The 21,774-nt window shown below is 38.8% G+C and overlaps 2 long non-coding RNA genes across 11 annotated transcripts in view; one reads left to right on the plus strand and one right to left on the minus strand.

The window, feature by feature from the left end:
- Window positions 1–18,681, minus strand: part of LOC121906720 — a 41,133-nt gene extending 22,452 nt beyond the window's left edge. The window contains exons 1-5 of one of the 7 annotated variants that reach the window (XR_006098719.1): window positions 18,624–18,647; window positions 18,247–18,494; window positions 17,945–18,034; window positions 10,991–11,152; window positions 8,626–8,941 (exon numbers count right to left, since the gene is read on the minus strand). This is a non-coding gene — a long non-coding RNA (uncharacterized LOC121906720). Of the gene's footprint in view, window positions 1–928; window positions 1,598–8,625; window positions 8,942–10,990; window positions 11,153–17,944; window positions 18,035–18,246 lie in introns of those variants that run through there. The other 6 variants (XR_006098720.1, XR_006098717.1, XR_006098721.1 and 3 more) reach the window with 6 other exon arrangements.
- A 60-nt stretch (window positions 18,682–18,741) lies between these two features.
- LOC121906721 overlaps window positions 18,742–21,774 on the plus strand; it is a 143,233-nt gene continuing 140,200 nt past the window's right edge. For all 4 annotated transcript variants that reach the window (XR_006098724.1, XR_006098726.1, XR_006098727.1 and 1 more), the window contains exon 1: window positions 18,742–18,903. This is a non-coding gene — a long non-coding RNA (uncharacterized LOC121906721). The remainder of the gene's footprint in view (window positions 18,904–21,774) is intronic.

The raw sequence follows: 21,774 nt of genomic DNA on the forward strand, positions 1-21,774 counted from the left end.
ACATGGTCAAAGTACAAAACAGTAAGGGTATTGTATGTAGAAATGCTCCTGGCAAGTCAAAAGCCCAGGCCTTAATTTGGTCCGAATGTTTCGTTTGCAACATTTTCTTCATAACCATTTTCTTCATAGCCTTTGTTGTCTGCCGAGGGACAGCTTCAAAGAGCTGGCCAATCAGAACAGAGTGGGCTCATTGGGAGGGGGCCTTGAAGAGACAGGAGCTAAAACTGCCTGTTTCAGACAGAGGCTGAACTGAGGGGCTGCATAATGGCTCAGTATGAGTTAAATACACTTTTTGAACTGTAAATCACACAAAGATATTCTGGTAGAGCCCAAGATTAAAAGTATAGATCGGTAAATGTGCATATGTCCCCTTTAAGTAGCAATACTAGTAATGTTTAAAGCTAATTAGCAAATCTTAGCATGCTAACATGCTAAACTACTATGGCAAATGTGATAACCATATACCATCTAAAAATAGTTTGTCATTGTGAGCATGTTAGTATGCTGACATTAGCATTTAGCTAACAGCCTCACATAGTTGCTAGCCTGGCTTAAGACACTTAGTATTGTCATAATGTATAAGCTCATATTAACTAAAGGCTTTATTATTTGAGAAAAATTGACATGTTTATGCTGTATCCTACCGATTCATGAAAGCATATTTTTTGCTTTTTTTCTTCTTTCCCCCTCCAAGAGCACAAGCTGTACAGGGACACCAGAAATGCTCCTGTTATCATTATTTGCAGTGTTGCCAAACGGGACTCAGAAGAAGTAGCTCCAAAAAAAGCCTAGAGCCCACCCAATTATTAGTATAATCAGGCAAACTCAAAACCACAGTTACAATAATGAAAGATTTATATCAGAAATCCTAAACCAAAATAAAATAGAAGTTAGATAATTTTACATTAAAGTTAAATCTTCACTCATATGAACAGATTGTGTTTTATTACAAAACTATGACTGAATATGAATAATAATTGAAATAGGAAAAAACTTGCAGCTTAGTTGTAATGAACTGAAATGACATTTGGTTTTCATGGTCATCAGTTATCAGTCATTGTATGTCGAGTTGAGCTTGCTGAGTGTGCACAGTAAATCTCAAATCTTTTCGGATGAGAAGAGGGGCAGATTTATTGGAATATAGCCTGATTTTTTTGTCTGTGGAAAGCACCCAAATGATACAAAACTTAGCCAATATGATCAAAGCCTACTCAAAACTATTTTTACCCACCCAATTAACAAAAAAGTAGCCCAATCCCAATCTGGCAACACTGATTATCTGTGTTTTATCACACATTAAAAATCCAGTAGTTCTATAATATTCAGTCATCAGTCAGTATGAGGCCAGCTGCTGCGCTATCACATGGAAGTGCTTTTACAAGTCGATCTCCTACAAATGGTCAGATTAGTCTTAAATCTATCTGAATCTGACTTCAGACTGAATCAACTTTTCAAGGCTCCTGTAGTGATGTCTAGTTCATTTTCATTGCAGCAGTTCATGACTCATGAGATCTGGGTGTGATATACTGAGGTGCTAGTTGGGTCAGGAAGCTCAGTGCTGTAGCTCAAGGCGATGATGATGATGGTTAGACAATACCTGCACCATGAAACAAAAATGAGGGTGTTATTATTGTTTGTTGTTCAAGATGCCCTTTACACCATACTGACGCCAAATCACTAGAGAAGGGCAAAGGCTGAGAAAAGATTTTCAGTGTACATTGATATACTTTATGTGTTTGCTAAATTAAGTATTAACCAGTGATCTGATTTGTTTTATACAATCAACCAGCCATTACATTTCAATATAATCTTACAAATGGTCATTTCTATTATTTATTTACATTTTTTTTTCTTAAATGTTAATATTGTGTGATTCTGTGACATTTTCTTTTGGTTTAAAGTTTGCAGTCCATTACAGATCCCCGAAGATCAGTGCCGCCCTACGACAGAGCAAACTGAACAAAAGACGAAACTGACAGGGAGATGAGAGAAGTGCATTACAAACAGCAGAGGAGACCCAAATTGGTGTGTGGGATGAATAATGCATTTGTCTCAATCCTTCCAATCCTGTAAGTTTGCAAAATGACAGTGATCAAAGTTGAGTCTGGAAAGGATGGTATTAAGGAGGAGGGGGGGATTAAAATGGTTGAGAGAGTGTAAAAGCGAACACCAGAGGGGGAGAGAGGATATTTCTGTCTCTTGTCAGATTCTGTCATGACTTGTTTTACATTTACACATTCCCTCTTTATCCCTTAGCTCCTATCCTGGCAATACAAATAGATTTGATAATTCAGTGTGGAAACAGCTGCCACAGCCTAATGCAACTACTACTAGACGGCGCACTGCTGTGTTTTGCATCCTTACGTTTACACAGGGATCAATCCCCGCATTTTTACACATATTTGCTGCAGTGTATAGTTAGAAGTTTGCATTATTTATGGTGACGCGAAGGTGGAGAGGACAAGCGATGCTAAAAATCCATCATGTTTGTCTTTGGATTGCAGATTTGGATCTCTCCAGCTGCTTTAAAAATCCACGTAAATCACAGACACACAAACACTTCCCCGCATACTTTTACATCCTCACACCCACACACAAACACAAACACAAACACACACACACACACACACAAAGCCACAACAGATGCCTTGTCTCTGGTGTATTGTATTTGTAAGATAACGGGCTGGTGTGGGTGTCTGCAAAACAGCTCATTTTGCACCTGAGTCAAAATCTATCTGTGCTTTAGTCACCAACAGTGCAGGGGAAAAGGAGCTGAGGAGGACACATCACACCGAGCCCACTCTCTCTCTTAGAATACTGAGCCTGTGCTCGCTTTATCATCCCCCTTCCATTTCATGTTTGCTTTAAGATCAGTAAGCAACTGTCACCTCCTCCTTTGCCAAAAATACTGCATGGAGAGCATGGGCAGCATAGGATCTATATTTTTCCAGCCATGGGAAGCCGCTGCATGAATATGATCCTCAGCAGACAATGATTTGAAACTTACCGGTGTAGTAATTTGGCTCTGAAGAATGATTTATGGTTTAATTTTATATCTTGCATGTGTGTTCGGTGTGTAATGATTTTGCACAATTTGCTTTTCTGTGCCTTTAAACAAGAGAAAAAAAAAGATTAAAAAAAGATTTCAGTGCATGAAAATATATGAAGATACTTAAATTTCGGTCTTAACGGATTACGCCATGATTTAAACTCGCTGAGGTGAGCAAAAAACAAAGCTTATCCACATAGCTGGCCACAAGAAATGTTTCCGTGAGCCGCAGCGAACCTTCATAAATCATACCACCTTTTGTTCATCCATGTGGTGGATGTACGCTTGAGGAAAATGACTCTGCATACTTGAAGGGCATCAAATAATTGTGGTGCTTCAGGCAGAGCCAGTAGGACTGAAATAAAACAAGAGCTCTCTCACAATCCATGCCTGCTAAAAATAAGCCTGTTCAGACGAGGGTGGTGGATTCTCGACTGCATCCTCAGCTCTGTGGCCGTGGAGGCAACTGTTTTGATAAGTGTGGATTTACAGTATAGGAAAGAGATTGAACGCAACTGTGCGCTTCTGTTCCTCTGCAAGCGTGACATACAGAACATGAAGTCTTTTGATCTAGCATACGATAAGAGTGCGATGTGCCACCCAGCCATCCGTACACATCCTACATGTGTGAAAATCATGCTTGTGTTGCTTTTGAAAAGGATCCAAACTACGTGACGAAAATCAAGTTAACTGCACACGAGCTTACTGATGTGGATACTAGTATTTAAGATAAGTATTCAAATACTTCTATCTGCAAATTAGCAATTAATGACGCGTTTTAAATACTTCATAATGAGGGTTTCCCCCTGAAGCGCTTGTTACCTAGCAACTGCAACCACAATACGCTGCATCCGGATGTTGCCAGGACTTAACATGTTTTAATTTAAATGTAGATTTATTATGCATACCGTATGTTTCCTATAAGAAGAAGGTTTTGATGCATGATTACTCTCTGCAGCTGTAATAAAATCCACAGCAGACTGAAGGGTGGTTTCACTTGGCTGGGTGAAGTCTCTGTCCCACTGGTGGTCATTCGCTTCATCAGTGTCTTTCACTGCCATTTCAGTGTCTGCTGTAGCAGTGGGATGAATATTTCAAGAGTCTGCAATGTGTTCCAGTTGTTACTGTGGTTGTAAACAGTGTTGGACTCTTCCCCAGGTAGTCAGGTGTTTACATGCTGCCAAAAAACAGAGTTCGCTGTACACAAACACACCAGCTAGTATGCCATTACAACTGAGTTCTGGCATCCTTACCTGTTTCTTTCACATATTTCTGCTAAGTTATTAGTAGATGTTTTTCATGCAGTTAACTATTATATTAGTCTTATGGGTACTGCCAGTGCATCGTTGTTGTCAAGCAACCAAATCTCTAAATAGCAATAAAAGTCAGATTTGTGTGTTTCTTCAGGTTCATTTTTCAAAACAGATGCTGCAGAGCAGTAATAAAGGACGGATACTGCCAGTCAGTCAGTAAACTGTGATGCTGGATAGCCATGTGCTTAGGCTGTATGGATTTGCTAGAAGGAGCTTCATGTGTAATTCGTAATGCACTTCACCCACATGCATTTTTGATGCTACTGTATAGAAAAACAGAGCAAGCTTACAGCCTCCACTTTCCCTCACCACAGGAGTCAAACCTCCCATTGGCGTTCAGCCTCAGGGAGCTGATTGGACTAAATGTTGCAGAGCACTGTTTTCTTTCCCTCTCCGTCTTCCTTTTTGTCGGGGTCATGTAAGCACAGAAGAGCTTAATTTTCTTCCCCTGTTGTTGTTTTGAAGGACTAGTGAGATCAATAGGTGACAGTAGCTAGGACAATGAAGATAAAGATAAGCTGAGGAGGGTAAGGTCACTTTCGACACAATGTTCCTTTACGTGTGAGGTTTTTCAAAAGGAAACTTGTTTCAAATAATTCACCAATGTGTTTTAATCTAAGCGGCTGACTTAATGACTGTTGTATCACTTAAACACATCAATAGGTTCCTGATTAAATACGCTAATTATAGCTTTTCCAGAGTAGATTTGAAGAGCACCTCACATAAAGTGAGAAAGAACACTTCGTCTGTTTTTATACATCTGAATGACCTGGCGCCCCGACGATTAAAAACTAAAATTCTTATGAAAAGTGCAGCTGTACAAAAATAACACTTAATTGGTTTGCGCAAACTAACATTTGGCCCATCTTTCTTTTCCCCCATCTTTGCCTTGTTTCATTATTAGAGCGTTACACTGATGGAGAAACAATTCTAATTGGGATAAAATGGGGAGTAGACTTCCTGGAGGCAATGAAGTCGAACGTGGGTGAGTGTGGTAGCTTTCACAGCATTGTGTTTGAAGGCTATATTCAATTATGGGCTACTTGTCAGATGGAATAAATCATTCAGCAACTGTAATGCATAATGCAGTCAAACAAAACTTTTACTGTGAAATAATATTCCCACGCCGGAGAGTTAATGGCCGTGGTGGTTTGGTTGGGGTTGACTTTTCAGCAAATGTCACAGCCCATCATCATGTAGCAATGGAGAAAAAGTAAACAGTAAGCTTTCCAAACAAAATAAGACTCGAACAACAGGCTGATAGACGGAGTCAGTGCTGATGCTTGCCAGTGATTGGGCTCGCAGATAGACATCTACTAAATTGTAATTTATGGACAGCGGTGAACTCGTCAAAACAAAATGATGACAGTTCGAGGTCGCACCCTGATTTGTCAGTGCCAGCACCCTTCTTGAACCTGTGAGCTAATGTAGAAAAACAAATCTTTGACCCAATAGACAATAATATACACATGCTTGACCATGTCACTGACTCTATGAAGAAGTTAATAAATGTGTTTCTGAAAACATTAACCTCGCTTTGCAGAAAAAAATCAGTTAAGGCATGTTACTTCTTTTGAAATAGATTATTCTCAGAGTACTTCCAGGAACAAAATGCTCTGCCACCCCTTATTTAAACTGACAGGTAGGTCTGAGGGCAACTGTCCCCTCAAGGACAAACATTCGTTATCACAACCTGAAAAGCTAAGCTGCTGTAAAAGCAGAATGTCACACACACAACACACACAACAGCTTGTTTACAAAGGTAAACCAAAGATCATTACTGCGAGGTGAATGTAAAGTAAAGCGATAAGATTTAAGAACATGCTTGGGGCTGTTGTTTTCTTTTATAGTTTTCACTCTTTTACATTTTTTTTTTGCATTTTAGATTTGTTGGAAACATCTCCTTAAATATGTTGTTACAACATTTGTGACATCTAGACGAAAAAAAAAGAGGATTTAAATGTACAAACTTTACTAACAACAAGTTGGAAGTTTTCAAAGCTACTGCTGACGTTGCTGTGTCATCAGTTGGGGTAATTATTCATTCTGGCTCAGCTCAAAATATGCTTACCATCTGTTTAATTTTTTTTTTCCAGTACCCAGCTCACAGCTCATGTTTAATGTATCTGTGCTAATGGCATCATCTACGTACAGTACAATGGCCATCTCCACATCAGGAAATCAGTGAAAGCAATGAAGGAGGGAGACCTTGTTTGTACGAATGCCTTCAAAACAACCTTTTATCTGAATCATTTGCTCCATTGCTTCTAAAATTGACAATGACCATGAATAATGGTCCTATGAAATAGATTACATGAATTAAGGGCCATTACGACTTCACTTCTTTGTCATCAAAATAGTACATTTAGCAAACATATCAGTAATCTGACCATACCGCAGCAGTATTTATGATCTATTTAAATCCTCTGCAAGGGAGGTCAAGTGTGACTCACTCTAATATGATTATCCCCCTGAGTAATATATGAGGGACATGTGGAAGTGGGATATGTAAAGGGCCTTTCAGGCACATTTGCTCATACATACACTCATACAATATGAATACGATATATAAAACATGCACATCAACACGTACACCCACGCACATACAATCTACTGGATGCACAAAGTACATGTTCACATACACATTTTATGATCGCCAATCAAACACTCAACAGAATTTCACAAATAAGCTGTCTCAAGAAGCTGCTTGTGTACTGTAGGTTTCTGAACCTCCTCTCTCTGACCTTCCTTTGATTGAGGTACAAATTATCACCATATAAGGAAAAGGCTTTCAACAGAAGGATTAAAATTTTAAGTCCTTAAGGCCTGTCACCCCACGAACTGTGTGAACTAAAGATAAACCAAATCAAGGGGAGGGAGGCTTCACCAAACTTAGCATTTAGCGTTACCTGCTATCTCATTTAAATAGTAGCGCTGCACGGATGAGCACTCTTTGAAATCCTTGTTTTGTCCAAACAACACTTTAAAACCCAAAGATTGATTTCTGTTTACATCCCTGGTTCGATTCCTGCTGCAGACCTTTGTTGCATGTCATTCTGTTCTCTCCTCCTGTTTTTTTGTCTGCCTCTATTCACCCTCAATTAAGGCTAAAATGCCAAAAATAAAAACAATCTTTAAAACATACAAAGCAATTCCTTCAATTTATGAAGAATGTTTGGCATTTTTGCTTGCTAAATGTCTGAAATGATTATCAAAATTGTTGCCAATTAATTTCCTGTCAGTCTACTAATCGATTTATTGACTAATTGTTTCAGCTCCAATTATGTTCTTTTGCTGTTATTGAAATAATAAACTATAAATGCTTGTATAAGATAATGTCTAGTGTTAGAAAAACTACAGTACTTTAAATATTTGCAAATTCTTGGGCAACAAATGCATAAAATATTCTCTATCTCCAAATACTCAGCAGGAGGAATTTCAAATGCACTCTATGATGTGCCAAGGCAATCTTTCAATTTATCGTCTAATGATAGTCCACTCTCATCAAAACATATTTGAATATGTGTATTTTCATTTGTGATCTGCTGCCGAGAAATGTTGGCTTTGGACGAGCAGCCTGTAGGGGCCACATCAAATGGCTCTGGCTTTGAGGAAGATGAGAGAGTAGCATCGTCTTAATCTTTTGCTCCCAGAAAGGGCCTTCACTACTACCTTTAATCACCTCGCTGTGAATTCTCACTGCTGACTCACACTTCCTCATTTCATTTTATCCTCGCCCAAAGAGAACCTCATGGCCTTGAAAGTAACCACAGTGGACAGCTGAGGTGGCTCATTAACACCAGACATGTCCAGGTCTAGGAAACGTTCCTCTTAATGGCTTAATTAAGACATCCTGCAGGGTTGAATTGCAAGTATACGCTGCACATCTACAAGATATCTCATTTTCAAATTCTCTTAATCTGATCATGTGAATAATACAACAAACAATATCCAGTTGTTGCAGTCTGAACATTCATTAAAGGGAAATGCATTTTGAGAATATTTGAGTGAAAAGATTTACTAATGCTGGGAGCCATATGCCCAGCCATTAGTCACAGGATTTCAGAATCCTTGTAAAACTGTGGCTCCGAATGCGATGTCGAGGGGGGGCAAACAAATTAAATATAGGCACAGATTTGAAGAGAATCTTATCACAGTGGGGTAATATCAGTGTCACTTTTCTTCCCCGCAGTCACTGACGCTAAGGAGTGATTAAGCATGCAAGATGACTGTCGATTCAAAGGGGAAAAAAACTCCACTGCACTCAGTTAACATCTTTTATTACTTAATGAAATGGCATATTCTCATACAGATTGCAAGTAATGTGCTGTGTTACTAATACTAGGATAAAGAAGGATCTTTTTTTTTTTTTCTCCAAATACTACAAAGTTGAATCTTTTTACGTGTCCGGCTGCGTGTTACATTTAAAGAAATATGCCTGGATTAATTCAGTGGGGCTTCTGGCAGTGGCCTCAACACTATCCAGCACGGGAGTCACAAGAGGACTGCAACAGACTGTCAGTCTGCTGTGAAGTCAGCCAGATGGGAGACAACATCTTTTTCACCTCCGGGAAAAGCACTGGACAGAAACAGGTGAAGAGAGAGAGAGAGAGAGAGAGAGAGAGAGAGAATGAAAAAAGCTACTGAAACAGAATTAGAGGAGCTAACTCTGGGTCTGACACAAAAGATGTTGGATGCAGCAGTCAAGCGGCAATCACGGGTCTAGGTTAAAAAAAGGAAGTCGAATGTGAGACACGAATAAAACAAACGTGTGCAGCAAGGTGAACACGATGCAGGAAAACATGTTGCATTCCTGAGAAGCTTCGTGCTGCATGCTGACAAGCTGTAGTCCCTAATATTTATACATGTCATGTTAGTTAGACACTGTAACAGCTGAGATGACAGACCCCCTGAAGTATATATTTGTGCAAGGAGGGACGGGTCAGAGCATTTTGAATAACAGTGCTAGGAATCCAAATGCATCACCCAGGATAAATATAAGGTGATGGAGGTGAGGGGGTTGGAAAATAGAACACAAAAAAAAACACCAGGGCATATACATATTGCAATTCCATGCCAAGACCAAAGCTTTGAGGTCTATACACCAACCCACATGCAAATAGATTCCCTGCACGGTGATTCAGAGAGATCTCAGTCTCAATTTCACGAGGCAGCAGGAGTCATGATCTCCTGTCCTGGAGAATATATACTGTCTGTCACAGCCACATGATGAGGAGCCTTTATATGGGCCATAAATTCCGCAGCCGGACTCAGGCAACAACAATACATATAATGCCAGGATTCATCACCTGAAAACAGATAACCTTTCTCAATTCCGACTGCCCTTAGCTCACTGCTACCTAATGCACTCCTGCTTTTCATAGACTGCGCTTTTGTGAAGCTGTTATCCAGGACTATTGCATTTAGTTATTAGTTGAAACGTACAGCACTTCTCTACCAGAATATACCTGATTGAGGCCAAAGTGAGGATGCATTGTGTAACACCGGGATGTATGCGCTCAGAAGGCTTTGTCATGACAACGAGGTCCCTCGGTGAAATTATCCTCACTTATTAAAACTGTCTATCAGGCATGCGGTACAGTTAATGAAATTGCCCAGGTCAAAGCCATTCTTCAGCAGAACACTGCTATCATTCTAGGGTAATTCATTCAGAACTATGAACATTGGTCAGCATTTTCCTCTCATTGTATGAACTAGACTCCTTACATTCTTGCATCGTGTTAATTATCTTGTCATAGAGAGGCATGCAAGGTAAAGCCCTGCTGTAAACTACATTCTGTGAATCTACTGACATTACATACATACATACATCGAAGGAACTGCAGCAAGAAACGCACACGTTTCAAATGCACCATAAATCTTTTAACAAAGCTTACATGGAAATAGCAAAGCAGATTATTAAAGGCGCCCATGAGATGGGGAAGTACTGTACAGTACATTCAAGAGGCGTTGCTAGGAAACGCTACTGCTGGGTGAGTCAATGAGCAATCCACAGGCTCTGAGAGGAGCTACAATAGAACAGACAGCCTAGCAGCCACACAATAATCTCAGTCCACATGGTCGTTGCAATTATGCTAATTAATATCATCCTTACAGCCACTCCAATGAAAAACATGGTATTTTGCTCACATACCCACGCCACCTATCTAAATCAGAAAAACTGGGGTCTGAGAACAGGTTTCTCCAGTGAAGCAGAGCTCCAGCAAGAGCAGAGCTGAAAGATTTAAACCAATGTGAACATATACAGGGGGAAAGTTCATGGGAAGAGAAAGACAGAGGGTGTCACACTTTGAGAGAAAATGTGAGGATATGTGTGCGTCACATCAAAGGAGGTGGAGTAAAGGTCAGAGAATTGTCACGTTTGGTAAAACGCTGACCTCTGTTCTCCTCGTTGTCACTTCATGGGCAATTTATAAATCTTATCTCCCCTTTAATGGTCACTGTGTGTTTGGACAAAACATGATGCTTCATAACTGTTATGTGCTCAAAGGAGCAATGTCATATCACGCTGATGTGCACACACATGATAATGCACAGGCCAACACACACACACACACACACACACACACACACACACACACACCAAGTAGTGCAGATAATGAGTCACCTATAATGAGACACAGCTCTCCTGTCAGACCAGCTCTGTCAGGTGCAGACGATTTTCCATTTCGATGTGGAGTGCAGGCCACCTTGCTCTGTAGGGGTTGTGAGAAAGCGTTTCTCTCTTTCCTGCTTAATCCCCCATGCTGTTCTTACTGTATACCTGCCACTGATCCCAAAACCAAGGAGAAATAATTCAGATTATATTGCGCTTAACATCAGCATGTATTGCATTTTATACTAACAACATATGTTTTTGTCATATACACCTAACACATTGTGTTCAGCATACTGTATACTTCACAGGGCCTTACTTTTCACTTGAAATATAGCCTAATCCCTTTCTTCAATGCAGGTGGGAAAGAAAAACACTGACTTTTCAAGTTTAAATACAGTGTAGGTTAAAAAGCAACCAAGCAAAAAAGGCAATAGTAATAATCAATACTGAAGTCAATGTTTGTGGGTGTGAGCAGAATAATTTAGCAAATAATTCAACTTCTTCAGACAATTGCAGTGTGAATCTAACCAGCTGTCTTCACATGAAATATTAGAAGTGTTTATTATAATCTTTGGGACACTAAAGACCTTTCTATATATATATTTCTATGGCTCTTCTATATATATGTATATATATAGAAGATATACATATATATGTGTGTTTTATACACTGCATTTCTATGACACTGTTCAAAAATACTTCTTTTCCTGCTCTCTGATTCATTTATAATGAGACCATCTTGACACTTTTATTTACCTTCACAGATATTTCCTAGCAAATGGGATTACCTCAATCTCTTTTCAAAGTCTATTCCTCTGTGATCGAATAATATCAAATAATCCGTGAGCACAATCAAGGCACTCAGTATGTTTACAATTGCTGCTCTTCCTAAAACCGAGAACCTATAGCATGTATAACAAGAAGGGGAATGCAAGGTAATCCTTCGGTACACCAAGAACCCAAGGAGGCAAAGTGGCTGCAGGATGTAAGCCTGTTAGCACCATGTATCTTCATTTAAAATGACAACAGTGGGCTTGTTCAATATTAACTCCAGGTATATGACGCAAACCACTCAGGCTTTACAGAATTAGGAGGTATCAGAAGAAAAAAGGCTATTTAAGACATGTCAAATTCTATACATCATCAAAACCATATGCAGATGTCTCTTGCCTTGATGGGTTTTGCATCAGAGTAAATGAATATGAAAAATAAAATGCATTGATTTCATAATCTTCACAAGAAATGTTACTGTATTAATTATCATAATAATAAAATGCTAATTTGCTAAGATAACATGTGTCAACCATACTCCCTACCAACTGCACTGACTGCTTCTTTATGCTGTTGACAGCTTTTCTCCCTTGCTGTGCAGTCGAGTCATTATATAAACATGTCACCCATCGCTACTGAAACTTGCATTTGTGATACCACAATATTATGCAACAAGTGCACAGCATGAAAAAATGGAAACTATCTTTAACTTGTTGATATCAGTCATGCTGAGTGTTGTCTCAGTTATGCTGACTTGAGAACGTTCTGATTTGACTGTAGGTTTAACCACCATATTGTAAGGACAATAGTGCCATCTAGTGCACAGAAGGAGAATTGTCAACATCATTACACAGCTGTGCTAAAGCACTGTTTTTGTATAATTCTCTTCAGTCCCTTGTTGGAAGTGTTAATGATGGGAACATTACTGGCAGTATCATTTTATCTACAGCCCCTTTGTTAACCTTTCTTTATCAAAAGAAATATAGAGTGGTGAAAGCAAAACACACACACACACACACACAGGTGTTTACATCCCTCTTCCTTTTCTCATCTCCCTCGGGGCTTGAGGTATTTCAGTTGGAGACACCCAGCTGGTGACCTCAGCATGATGTTCCTGCAGTCCTCCAGAGTCTCTTCCCATGTCTCACTCTCCCCAGCCACTTTCATCTTGAAGTATAAGAGTGCTCAAGCAACTGGCAGTCCGTGTTGGCTTCAAACCATATGTCACTATTCATCGTTTGTCTCACCATGAATCCGAATAGGTTGCAGTATGACTGACGGCACTCTGACTCACACTGACCACATAAAGATGACAAGGTGGCCAGGTTCTCTGTCAAGATCAGTGCATAACTTGTTGTTGCTGTCATTCGCTTATTTTTTTTTAATATCAAAATCACACAAAGACATTATATAGTTGTGTCAAGCAGGTGTTCACCGTCTTCAGATCTAATAGGCTTCAAATTCTGCATCAATCGTTTTTAAGTCAGAAATTTTGATTTGTGCCATTTTGAGACAGGATCCTGCTCTTGAGCATAGATTACAACAGTAATGATAGTATTTATAAATGCTGTGTCCATCCAGGATGTTAATATTCAAAATACTATATTACAATAATATACTCCATTTCCTTTATCAGATTGTTGAACATCTACTGTAAGAAAGTGTTAGTTTGACAACTCATCGGGCATATGCACAACACATATTAACATGTGGCTCCTCCTTGATCATTCTTATAACCCAGTAAGTGGCATTTGTCAATCACCATCTTAGTCATCATCTCCTTACATCTTCTTTTTCTTTGGACTGGTATTTCCTGTGTTCCTGTGTGTTCACAGCTCCAGCTCACCTATTTGCTAGACACCCGTGGTGGTTTGGGGACTAGGTCCATACTACATGTATAAAAGAAGTGAATAACGGGACAGCCCTTTGTTCAGTTCTTTCTCTACCTCTACCCTGTTGTAGAAACACTCTTAGAGTGTCTGATACACCTTATCCAGATGGTTTTGATGACACTGAAACTTTTTGTGTGCTGGCAAATATGTTGTGTGAAAAATCCTGTAGTATTTTTTACAACAAAATCAAGCCTAGTAGTTACTGACGCAGGCAAAAAATGTTCTGGTTGGCCTCAAACCATGGCCTGTGGGAGGCAAAGAAGATTCCAGAGTTGAGGTAGACCATCTCTAAGTGTCACTGTAACTATTTAGACATTCTTGTTGTACTTGTGTAGACTTGACAAGACTATTTTATAGTAATATACTTTCTTTCAACCTGAAACAAACAGCTGAACATGATGCAGGACTGAACACTGTCACAGTTGTTTTGTTTATTGTCCATGTGTGTGTATTTGTTTTGACAAGTCCCTAGATGTGCTGTAATGCAAATCAAATGGTTTAACTTTTTGATGAAGGATAAAAAGAAATGAATTTACTTTGCACATGATATGCTAGCAATGTGGCTTTAGGGAAAGCATCATGCAAAACATGCAAAACTATAATTAAATATCTCCAAAACTCTGATATGGTTTTGGAATAAAATTTGTTATGGACATTTTTTTTTATTTTCAGAGGAATTCAAATGCTCTGACTTTTCCTTAATGCCACCATATGGTCACATTTTCAGGTTTTCCAACACCTCGGTTCTTCATAAGAAGGTGAAAAAGTAAACATGGCATTAAATTGCTGTGGATGATCATTGTCGTCAGAGGAGGAATCTAATGCTAATGTCAACTTTGCACACAAGATATGTCAAAAACTGCTACTACTTTGACATAGATCAGATTACCATGACATTCTCTGAACAAAATTATGCTCCCATGGATGAATCATTTTGATCTCAGCTTGGCCTTTTATGCTGTATGACCCATAGGCTGTAAATTGGCTTTCTAAGATTACTCATGAGATTACGCATTTAGTTACATAATCTGTGCCTTATGTGAGTGATGAATTGGTGAACCAGGTGGGTGGTTGAAATGCCTTGCACCACTGGGAGAGATTAAACTGGGTATAAAATGTAAAGAAGAAGATCATCTGTATATAGGGAGTTTATGAGTAGTTCCCATCCTGTTAATGCCCTCGAAACCCTTCTCCTCGTTTATTAGCAATGACATATAAAAGGGGGGATAGGGGGCAACCTAGTCTGGAACGCGATTAGTGAGAACAAAGGCAACGGCTTTTTTCTTTAGGACTTTATCCACGATATGAAATAAGAACTCTGTAATGTTATTCTGAGTAAGCTATAGTACCAATTACTCTCATGCTACCCTGACCCTTTCTCTACAGTACAGATTGCCAAGTAGCATTCTGTGGCTTAAATTCAACAAGTCCTCCAAATTAAACATCAAAATACATTGTTGGTCCCTGCTCTCCAAAACAACACATACAAGCATTATCTGATCTGACGTCCTTATTGGCAGGATGACTTCATTTGGCTGTGCCTTCCAAAACCGTTCATCCAACAAATCCAACAAATCACTATTGAAAAATAAATATGTTGATGTGACAAAACTATGGCTAATGTTTGGATGGTTTTGGCACAAAAACTACTATCTTAGGATTAGGCAAAGATCATGGTTTGGGTTAAAATTACTACTTTGTTAAGGTTAAGGGACCTTCATTGTCATAGTTACAAAAATTACCAAGTGGTTAAGATAAGAGGATGATTGTGATCATTGTTAAAAGAGTTGTATTCCTTCCATATATACATGGGATGCATTCAAAGTTAAAGATAACATTATAGGCTATAACAAATTTTAAAAATTGAATTTGTATTATTTTTCTCACGTAAGTCAAGATGCCAAGATGGTATGGGCAATTCAATTAGATGCTAATAAATTCAATGAAAACCATGGAAACAACTAATCCACATGGCGCAGGTTGCTACGGCAAACATGGCAGTATAAATGTAACAGAGGAGTCTCACAGCTATTACTGTTTGTTGTCTGACTAGATGATCTCTTAACAACCAGAACTGAAAACACAACAGCCAACTAACACAGCACTGATACAGTATCAATAACCTGAGCATAATAATAATAATTCCAGTGAAATTTACTGTTGTAATGCTGTTAGTATCTGTTTTTGACAATAAAATAAATGTATTTTTCAACTGCATAGTGTCCTGCTCAGTCCTTATCAAAAATGTTTTTTTAATGTTGTGTTACTGTTAAGAAATTAATATCAACTGATATATCGTTATCAGATTTTTCCAAAATGGCATAAGGCTTAAAAATACAGTATTGCAGTGGTTCTCAAAGTTCTTCATATCAAGGACCCCTAAATTGACACAAATTAGACCACGGACCCCCATTTGATAAGATTCTGTCCCAAGGTCCCCATCTGATAAAACTTTTGTGTTTAGATGTTTTATTACAGAAAGTGTATGAAGCCCATGACCAAAATAGTCATACATTCTGTCATTGATTATTATTTTATATCAAGTTTTGTTTTTGTTAATGCAATTAATTTTTCAAAATTTACCATAGCCTATAGATGACGCTGAAGTTAGTTTCCAATTCACAGCTTCTGATTTGGGGTTAACGAGAAAGTTAAGGGAAACCTAAATAATCATATTTAGTGACCGATTCTCCGTTTTTTCACCACTTAGACTTGTGAAAAAGTGTTAGACACTGTAGCAAAAGCCTTAACTCTGTTTAAACCCACTTTCAGATATGTGAAACCTTTATTCTGTTTGTGAAGACTGAAAAAAGGGCGATTTCTCTGCTTTCCCCATCCAGACCACCTTAGACTAGGCTAAGTCCGGGTCCATTCATCACACTTTTGGACCACATCGTCATAGATATTAATTAAACTTGGCATGCTGATTTCATCATATAAGAAACCTGTCGAACTGAAATTGCTTGTGTCTCAGATTGCTATCAAGGGAGATGTGAGCTAACAAAGTTTGAACTAATCAGCGTGCCTCTGTGAGTTTGACTTGCCATATCTTCCGTTATATAGGCTAGGTCATAGAGAAATGGTTCTCATATTGTTTTAAAGCTCTTTTCCAGCTCTATATTTTACTTTCTACGATGTTAACCCCAAAATGAAAAGGAACAGTTTTATGAGTGATTATAATCTTGAAAGTTGAATTGTAAAAAAAAAAAAAACTATCCAGAAAGTTTTTTCGTTTTCCTCTGCTCCGCTCGCATTCACCGTTACTTTTCTGCCACTCACTCTCTCGCAAACATTATGCACTGCCCTATTCCGTAAAAGGAGCTACGCTACCAAGAGTTTCCTAGGCAAGTACACAGATGTTTCGGAACAGTGCTGCACAGAGGCTCCCAAACGCCATTGATTTCCAGATGAATGGATATTTGGCATAAATTTTGACATTTAAAAAATAGGGTCGTGAATTGGAAAAATTAACCTATAGTCATGGTCAATAATTAATAACTTCAATAATTTCAATCATCTCTTGAATCATCTCTTGAATGCTTTTTTGCATATCTTGAATGCATTTTAAAAGAGAATCGAGGATGTGTGTCACCTACTCGTTGTTCGGCTGGGTCTCAACGTCACAACGGATCAAAATCAATGTTGAGAGTAATTTTTTCACATGGATAGAACCTTGACACCACGTAAAAGCAGGGGTGCCACCAGGGATTTTGGGCCCCATGAAAAGATATCACATAGGGCCCCAGCAGCTCACTACCATAGGCCATGCCAACCCTGTGCAATTGCTGTAACCTCACCTTCAGAACCCAATCAACCCATTCAAAGCTTTAAATAACTCTTCCTTTGCAGGCTTGCAACACTCTTGTAGTCCAATACTTACTGTACAATATTTACTGACAGTGAGCTGTGAAAATATAACACTGTGCAGACATGCATTCAACATTCTGCATGCAGTGGAATTCACTTATTTGATGCAAGACTGATACCCTTCATATGAAATGCGCTAAAGGCCATGTTTTACAGTCTAAATGTAATTTTAATGGTATAGAATGGAAAATTTTCATAACATTAATAATTAACTTAAAATAAGCATAACTTGAATATACATTAACCTCTCCAATTAAAATAAATTAACATAATCATCTATAGAATTATATAACAAACAAAAGAATAAAATCAGTAGCAGATTTTTTAACTAAGTATACATACCAATAGTTCTTATCATTGAAAAGGATTTCAATTCCCACTGACTCACTGCAATCATGCCAACTGGGATGTCATTCAAAACAATGCTGCTCACCTTCTACAGTTGGGCGGAGGGCTGGTTCATTGGCAGGTGGACTGGGATGGGGAGACAGGGCTGCTGAGCCTGAAGCTGCATCTGTTGGGCCTGGCACCAGGAAAAGAGAGGGGCAACTGATTTAGTATGAATAGCTAGATAAAAGTTTCCCTGTATTGATTAAATGTCGGCTAAAAGCGGAGTGAAATGTAAATACTCAGAATTTTCTGTGAAGATATTAAGTAGCTAATGTTAGAGGAGCAAAAGTAGCCTCTTTCACTAAGCTAACAGGTTAATTTCCACCACTCACAGACTACACCCACCTTTCTTTGTGGAAAATTTGGTGACATACTCTCGTCCTTTCCTTTCTTTTTCTTGTCTTCCTTGCCTGTCCTTTCGGTTTTAGAAGCCAGATTTTAATTTAGGAAACTGAGACATGAAGATCCACCGCCCCTGTTTACTAGCGATTCACTACTAGCAAGTACCGTTCGCGCCTGGTTGGGGAGCAGGACCGAACCATTTCGTGTGAATAGAGAGGGAGGTCAGGCAATACTCTCAGGATGTTTACTTACTGCCAAAAACAAGAAAAGAAAAAGACAATTTGATATTGAAATGTAAAAAATGTACCTAATGTTTTAATAATTTTTAGGGCCTCTGTCAATCACAGGCCCATAGAATCGTCCTAACTCCGCAGACCCACCCAACTCCACCCTCTCGTCCAAATATAGTCACTTCTGGCTCCAAAAATCAAAGATGGCGACGGCCAAATCGGTAAAGTCGAGGCTTCAAAACGGCAGTCCACAAACCAATGGGTAAGGACATGGTGTCTGTATTTTTTTTTTTACGGTCTATGAATATAACCAACCCAACCAAGGCAACGAGTTCTAGCCATTCAGAGGCAGAGAAAGGCTTAGCCATCCTAGGAAAAAAATGGCATACGGTGCCAAGTCCTTCAGAGTGGAGTAGTGTTCAAAACAGTGGTAAGTGTTGTAAAACGACAGTTTGGCTTGTATTTGTCTTTGAGAAGAAATGCTTTGAGTTAATGCAGTGAGCGAAAGTGAGAGGAAGTAAAGATTGGCTAGTCAGCGTTATAACCATGGTTGCAACGCCAGAGGCGAATGTCGCCATGACTACAGCTACTGACCGTCTTTGTGCAAATTCTAAAGGTAACCAGCTAGCTTACTTTAAGGTGAAATTAATTTGCTAACTCTTTTATGTTTTATGAACAATTTACAGCAACTTTGATGGGGTATAACTGGTGGTTTTCATCGTGTTGAAAAACGTAATTTCATTCTGGGACATTTAGAATTTTTTCAGAATGTGATTGAAATTTAACTGGTCAGAAAAATGTTAATGCTGAGTTACAGACTAGCTTGTTTTTTCCTCAGGGATACTTTTTTCTCAAGGGAAACCTAAGTCCTTTGAGGACCGTGGGAATATTTAAAATGTTTTCTAACAGTATTATGGCCGGTGCGTTTCATGCTGATGTATTTTGGTCAAACCCATGGTCAAACCATACTCTAGTTTGATGGTTATAGCCTGTCTGGTGCTTTTAGTAGTCTACAAAATGTCTAGAAAGTGTGTTGAGTGACTGGTTGTGGATACCAAGATGGTCACAGAGGAAGCTTTTGTTTTATATGTATTGTTTTACATTTTTTAAAGGTTTCATTCTATATTAATTGCCTATTTTAGTGGTCCTGTTTTAAGATGAATCAGTTATGCTTTATTTATTATTTGCTATGACTTGCCTGACTTGTGTCTCTTTTTCATTATGTAGGCTATGTGTTACCAAACTAATTTCCCCTCTCATGATTTATAAAATTATCTAATCCCACCAACAGCATGGGCATCCCGTAGATTGGATCAGCCCCAGTTTGTGCCTCTCATGTATCAGCATACATTTGGGTCACAGAGGTAACCATCAGTTTCTTTGAAAGATAATTATTGAAAAACCGAGAAGGTCATTTAAGTTGTCCAATTAAGCTCAGTTGTTCTATTTATTTATTTATTTCCACAATCCCCAAAGACTTGTTAAACCATCTAGATGAAAAAATATTCCGCCCCCTGAAAGATAAAAAAAGATTTTTAGCCCGTTTCCCAAGTCCTGGCTTTGTTTCTGAAGATGGCAGTCTGCCGGCTTCCTGGATAGCAAACAGAGTACTGGATAAACAGATTAAAAATCTTTCGTTATCGTGCAGCGGACAGAATATTTTTTTATCCAGATGGTTGCAAGAATATTTGAGGATTCTGAAAATGCCATCAGAAAAGTGGTAAGTGTTTTTAAATGACCGTCTGTGTTTTTCAAACATTGCCAGTTTATCATCTTTTACAGAAACCGATTGACCTTAAAAACAGTAGTTCAACAATGTCCTTCACATTCAAGCCCTTGCCAAAGGAGTTCACACATTGCTGATTAAGCCTATCGCTGCCAGGTAAATCTCTGTATTTCACAGTATACAGAGTTTTTAAATCTGGTGTCAGGGGTGACATTCCCGTGTTGGCCGGATGAACACATACTGTGCATGCTCTGCCCACAGAGCATCCGCACTAGAGACTTCCGCTGGCCAAGCGGCTAACTTCAGGTTAGCCCTGTGTGTTCTAGGCTTTCCAAATGTTATCGGAGCAAATGTACTTGACTTTTTTAAAAGTCGGTTTAAATACATCATTCAACTTAAAGTAAATGCCCATATGTATGTTGAAAGAGTCATTTTTTGACTCTTTTGGGTTGTTGGATTGTCATTTCTCCTTTCCATACTGGATATAAGCATTTTTTGTTTAATTCAAAAATGCATTCCAAAGTTCAGCCGATGCTAATTCAGTCAGGAGAGACTTCATTTTTTAAGTGACTATTATTTTATTTAACATGCTCTTAATGAAGAAATGTGAAGAAGTCTTTGGCAATTAGATCCCATCGTGATGTCATCTTATTTATATAGGTGGAAGTGAAGCCTAGCGTAGAGTAGGATATCCCCCAATGGAGTCTAGACACTGGTGGTTGTGATGAATGAAGGAAATGCTGAGATCTGGATGATGAGAAGAGGAATGGGCTTCTGGTGAGCTCAGACGGGGCACGGACGTGATGAAGTGGAGGTGAATGGGGTGGAGGAGGGTCGCAACGATTCACACTGAAATGACAGTTGACACCAACAGAGAGAAGAACAGATTTAAAGTTTGACAGCTAAGACACGATAGGCTGATAGAGCCTGTAGCAGAATCTTACTAAAAGAGTTAACAACCCTAATCAGCTGATATGATAGCAGGAGAAGTGGGGGAGAGAGAGAGGGGGGGGATAAGATGAATGAGTAAGTAATAGATATTCTTCCTGCTTGAACTTGCACTAATCTTCATTATGAGGCTTGAGCAGTCTCCACATCAAGTGGGTATTAAGTTACAGTCTTTTGAGTATGAAATTCTCTCTTTGTGTTACTATCCCTTCACTGCAGCAAAGAAAAGAAAAAACCCATAAAGAGGGAATTGCACACTAAAAAGACTAATTTTGGAACATACCCATTTGATTTGTGTAACTCAGACTGCTGATGCCACATATTAGCTTCAGCTGAACTTAAACATGCACTTTAACATGAAACAAAAACAGCTTGTCCCCCATCTCTTAAATTTGAGTCACGCAAGGATGACTTCACAGCCAGTATGAACAGGAGTAATGATGATTAACTCTTTCAATGTACATTGTGCATGTGAGTATTGTATTACAATAGATTTGAAAAATTTTAAAAAAGGGTAAGAATTGATTCATATATTTGCCACTTTCTAGTGCCAGTAGCCCCTGTTTTTTTCCAATAAGACATGTATGATTTGCTGTCTAATTTACAGACACAGTTCAACAATCCATC

This window comes from Thunnus maccoyii, chromosome 11 (assembly GCF_910596095.1).
Source record: "Thunnus maccoyii chromosome 11, fThuMac1.1, whole genome shotgun sequence".
Classification (NCBI taxonomy): domain Eukaryota; kingdom Metazoa; phylum Chordata; class Actinopteri; order Scombriformes; family Scombridae; genus Thunnus; species Thunnus maccoyii.